Here is a 6,000-nt window from a genome sequence, read left to right on the forward strand (position 1 = left end):
AAAAAGCCCCTGTTCCCAATTAGTGTTGCAAGTTGTCCAGATCAATGGCGGGTTAAACTGAGCTGCCCACTCAAGTGGGGGGCGTAGCGTGCAATAAAAGGAGAGGAAAGAGCCGGGTGCGTGGGGGGTGGGGGACGCTTGCATCTCTTTCAAGGGACTGGATTCTTTCAAGCGAGCTGGATTCTTGTGTGAAAAACAACTGCCACAATACTTAAGTTGTAACCTTCTCACCCCTGACGGCATGGGAAAGTGTACTTCTCAGCTGTCAGTGAGGAGAGAGGCCGCTGTAGTCATGAGAAATTTTGATAAAAAATGCAGCTTCAAGCTTGCCCTCCTCTTTTGCACATGTCATCGTGCCTATCAAACGGCTTAATTGGAAAATTAGTCGTGCTTTTCATTTAGAGCCCTGAAAGTTCAAGTGCCAATAATTTCTCAGAAGCCTTTTGTTTTTGTTTTATTTACTAAGAACATATTCATTGAGGGACACTGGAGAAAGACCTACTACAACAGAAAAACCAAATGTCCAGCACCTTCGTTCCTGATCCATCCCTTTTTTGTTGCTAACATAATAAAAAATTCATTTTACACACGTGATTCCTAGGCCCTTTCATTTTTACCATGATGGTTTAAAATGTAGTGATTTATAGGCTACCAAGTGTTCAGGGAACATGATTAAATGAACAATATTTTTTTTCTTAAAAGAATGAGTGGAAATATCACATTCTCTGTTACTATGATATTATGGAACAAAAGATTGCTCTTAAAATAGGTGGTATCTTGGAACCCATTTGTAACCACATTTTAATCCATCAGTATTTTTTGCACCTGTGAAAATAAACTTGAAAGTCACAATGGGATTTTTGAGACTTACAGACTCAAAATACATTTTCAAGATATTTCAAACATGAACACATTAGGTCTTTTCCCAGAAAAAGTTAATACTTAAAATAATCAGTGACGGACTCACTCCCCACTAACATCCCACCCAACATTTCCAAACCCTTTACTAAGGCCCCCGGCTTAGCACCACACCTGCTTACTGCACATTACTTCTAGGGCTTCCCTAGATCAAGGATCCACAGCTGTTGCTCCCTGCTGCTCTCGCAGCCCCATTAGGCAAGGGCATGGAACTTCAAACCAGCAAGGAAAAGTGTTTCCGTTGCCACCATCTTGGGGCCCATCTCCCACATGAACCCAGAAGCCTGAGGATTGCTTTGAATGTTACAAATAACACTGGGAGGTGGAGGGATGGGGGAGTGTGTCTACTGTGCGATGTAACACTAAATTATGTAATCATATAAAACTGTCCTGAATCCATCTGCTGCGTTTGGAGACATGAGCTCTGTGCATCGTAAGACCCAAGTCACAATTCTAAAGTGGCAAATTAATGTAGGATAACTGTAGTTGGGTAACTCTGTGTTTTTTGTAATCTTTTAAGTTGTCTGTTGTTGCTTCAGATTTTGGATACCGCTTACAGATACGTTAAGCGGTCAAGAAATTAAATAATCCATCAAAATAAATATAAGCAGGAATGCATAAAATTGTGCTATAAAGGCTGCTTTAATTGACAAATTGCTTGAACTGAAGCATCTGCGATTGGCCTTCAATTAGCTCCTAAGATGATCTGAATGGGTTGCGTAACAGCAGTACACCTTTCTGGCCATTATGTAGGTGTTGCCACAGCGTATCAAAGATCAAACCAATTGCTGGGGAACATGAGGGAAAATGTGCTGTTGAGCTCATGTCTTCCCACAGGCAACTGGTTGGCCATTGTGAGAAGAGCATACTGGGCTGGAGCAGGACTCTTCATTTGTTATTTTATTTTCCCTCTGCCTAAATGCAGACTCGGTGGATCAGGGAGTATGGTGCATGAGTCTTATGGGTCAGTTTCCTTGAATGAACCCTTTGCTGAAGAATTACATCAGCCCCAGAGAGCATGGTCATTGGGTGGGGAAGATGAGAGCTGTAGTCCAAAAGAGCTGGAGAGCATTTCATTGGGGGAAAGCTGCCTTACACTCCTATTTCATTCTCGGCCTCACCAGGGCTTGCACCACTGCCAGCTCAGATTGGGGGACTCTCTGTGTACAGATACGTTTGCACACATCCATGAATTCCCTGCCACCCCATTTGCTCTGCAGTTCCAGATAGGCAGCAGCAGAAATGTCTCCCCATATAAACATCTTCTATTATCTAATATGATGAGCAATTTCCTTCAACTATCCCTGCCCAGACAAGTGATGGCAATCTTAGATGTGATGGTTATTGCAACAGCTTTGTGAGGACCGCCTGAAAAGCAGTATTTAAGTAAGGTAAAGGTAAAGGTACCCCTGCCCGTACGGGCCAGTCTTGACAGACTCTGGGGTTGTGCGCCCATCTCACTTAAGAGGCCAGGGGCCAGCGCTGTCCGGAGACACTTCCGGGTCACGTGGCCAGCGTGACATCGCTGCTCTGGCGAGCCAGAGCCACACACGGAAACGCCGTTTACCTTCCCGCTGGTAAGCGGTCCCTATTTATCTACTTGCACCCGGAGGTGCTTTCGAACTGCTAGGTTGGCAGGCGCTGGGACCGAGCAGCGGGAGCGCACCCCGCCGCAGGGATTCGAACTGCCAACCTTTCGATCGGCAAGTCCTAGGCGCTGAGGCTTTAACCCACAGCGCCACCTGCGTCCCAGTATTTAAGTACGGTACCTTAATTAAATAAGCAACCAAGATTAGTTAACAACGGTGACCTTATGTTTCATCTTGTATAATTTATTGCTTGCTCAATATTGGTGGGCTTTTTGAAAATGTGGAGCATATTTGAAAATGTTCGTTTTACTTTGTGCAAATAACAACGTTAGCAAGGTATTCTGCAGGCTGCAAATACGTTAGTCTTTTTGAAATTTGGATCGTCCCACTACGATACTATCTTCCTCCACCCACACTGCTTTGCCCCCTTAGCCAGAAGATGGATATACACAGAGACATGAACACACATCTACAAAACCACAATTCTTCACCCAAATTACATGAGCTTGTGGCACAGATGGGGATTGTCTGCACCCCAGATAATATTTAATTTGAGTGGGGGTAAGGCTCTGGTGGGCACACCTCAAATTAGCCATGTGGCGAGCGTTTAACCACAGACGTACCAATTCCCATCTGAGCAGCTGACAGCCCTGCATAATTTATTGCATGCAAATGGTGAGACCTGCCTTTGACGTGAGAATCAGAATCCAATTGCCACAGGATATTCCCTGTAATTGCTAGTTTGCTGTGACAGGGATAGTACAGGCAGTACTATCGCGAGCGATTAGGGAGCTGTGGGGAGTGTCTCCTCCACCCTCTTTCCCATCAAATATTTTTCCCCCCCTTTTTATTATTATTGAACAAGAAGGGCTGACCAGGAAGCTCCCATATGGCCCATCCTTCAAGGCAGCCTTTATTCACAATGGAAGCTCAATTAGTCTTGTGGTGTCACTTAATTTCTAAAAACGAAGGATAGTGGGCAGCTAAGTAGGACACAAGATGTGGTGTAGGATAATGATTGCTTGCTTGCTCTCTATCCTCTCCCCCCCCCCATTATTTATTAATTGATTGATTTGTCCCCTTAAAGAAAACTTCTCTAGGTGAGTGTTTATGTACATAATGAAAAAAACAATAATAAAAAACAACCCAGTCTTGGATTCCCCAGTCTAAAGTCAAACATTAGCCACTGGCTCTCTTGGAAGCAATGCATTCATGAATGCTCCTGGGAGTTAGGTCAGGTGGCCACCTGGCCAACAGAAGACTCTCCCAGCATCCATAGCTCATTCTGCCACCCTTCCAGGCCACCCCTAGCAACATACCAGATGCCAGTGTAACATATTTGTGATCACACTCATCCACCAATTAACAGCAAGGGGGGAAAGGTGAGGCAGAAAATTTGGTTTAATTGCTTTGTGATGTTTCATAGGAAGCAAAGGAAATTAATTGTGTTTGAATTATTATGGTGCCTTGGACAGGTACTCTACATGGGGAATCCAAGTGGGATCCCAAGTATTTTGAGTTCCACTGTGGGAACAAAGCATCTATGCAAACTGAGATCTTGCCACCATCTCCCCGGGAAAAAGGGATGGAAACACACACTAACACGCATGATAGCCTCACATTGTTAACTTGGCCCATTTATGCCCCAGAAACCTTCCATGTTAGCCAGCTCCCATTATGCTGTCCAACCATATTTCCATCTTCATTTGGATGATTGTCATGGCCTGCTGGTTGACAATATATGTAGCTTGTGGATTAAGAGAAGGCTGTTAAGATAATACATGTTTCCCTATTTTGCAGCTGTTCAGGAGGAGTCATCTGGTGGTATTGGGCGGTGGGCTCTTCTGCTTGCTCTTGTGCACAGAGTGAGGGATGTAGGATATTTGCAAGTCCTACTTGAATTTAACTGCTCCCATTTGTTTGGGGAGAGTTCATAGCTCAGTGGTACAGCATCTGCCTTGCATGCAGAAGCTCCAAGGTTCAATTCCTGGCATTCTGGGTAGGGCTGGGAGAGATTCTGTCCTGACTAAAACTCTGTAGAGCTGTTCTCAAGTCAAGATAGCCAATGCACCAATGTTCTGACACAATATAAGGTAGATTTCTATGTCCTTGAGTAGGGTTGCCATACGTCCGGAATTTCCCAGACATATCCGGAATACTGTAGCTGCAAGCAGCGTCCTCGTGAAAATTGGCAAAATGTCTGGGAAAATCTGGATTTTTGGCAGCCCATGTTGCCAGTGTCATTTTTGCCAATTTCCTTCAGAAATAGCTCAAAAACATCCAAATTCTTTGTGAACAACTTTGGCCCAACAAAGCTCGGCTCAACAACTTTGGCCAAAACTAAAAAACAAAATTGTCCAGATTTTCTCTTTTTGAAATATGGAAACCCTATCCTTTAGGCCCCAGTTGTGGGAGTATTTTGGGTCCTGATGGTTGTTTCTGGTCCTAAGAAGACAAGTGTTAGCAATATGCACTTTCTACATTGTTGTGATTATTGTGATCCTTGGTAGTCTTTTTCTTTTTTTCTTGCAAGGTGACATTTTATCCGTGTTTTCATTTCTGTGCTGCAAGGTATATAAGGCTAGAGCGATGCAGCCCTGTGCCATACATCTTGATAAGGGACAGCAAGTTTCCTTTGCTAGATCTGATATGCCTCTGGTGTCATGTTGTTGTTTAGTCGTTTAGTCATGTCCGACTCTTCGTGACCCCATGGACCAGAGCACGCCAGGCACTCCTGTCTTCCACTGCCTCCCGCAGTTTGGTCAAACTCATGCTGGTAGCTTCGAGAACACTGTCCAACCATCTCATCCTCTGTTATCCCCTTCTCCTTGTGCCCTCAATCTTTCCCAACATCAGGGTCTTTTCCAGGGAGTCTTCTCTTCTCATGAGGTGGCCAAAGTATTGGAGCCTCAGCTTCAGGATCTGTCCTTCTGTTGATACAATGATTTAATTAGCCATGGAAGCAGACAGAATTGCAACCACCACTACAACACTGGGCGGGGAGTGGGACAAAGAGGAAGGAATGGAGTGAAGGCATTTTGGCTTGTTCATTAACTTCAGTCTTAGTGTTTTCATTCAGGCCAACATAATATTGCAGTATTGCAATTGGCTGGAGAACTGCATTGCAAAATTCAGAGAAGTTTTAATTTTGAAGAATGCCAGTGATTAGGTTTCTGTTGTTTAGGAAAGTGAAAATCACACACTGAAACAATTTTTACCCATCCCTAGTTGTCAGTAGCCTTTCTGCTGGTTCAAATGTAGCACTCTGCCAATGTAATTTCCCCACCCCTTCACTCTCACACACCTGCATAGCATGATGCTCTACCATTCTGAAAGAGGGTGGTAAGAGCAATCTCATAATGGCCAGTAAGAATAGGTTTGCTATCTCACAGCAAGTATGGGGAACATCTGGACCCCAGATGTTGTTGAATTCCTAACTCCTACCAGCCCAGTGGTTAGGGAGGATGGGAGTCGTAGTCCAACAACATATGGA

Source organism: Podarcis melisellensis (genome assembly GCF_964234715.1).
Source record: "Podarcis melisellensis genome assembly, chromosome: 7".
NCBI lineage: Eukaryota > Metazoa > Chordata > Lepidosauria > Squamata > Lacertidae > Podarcis > Podarcis melisellensis.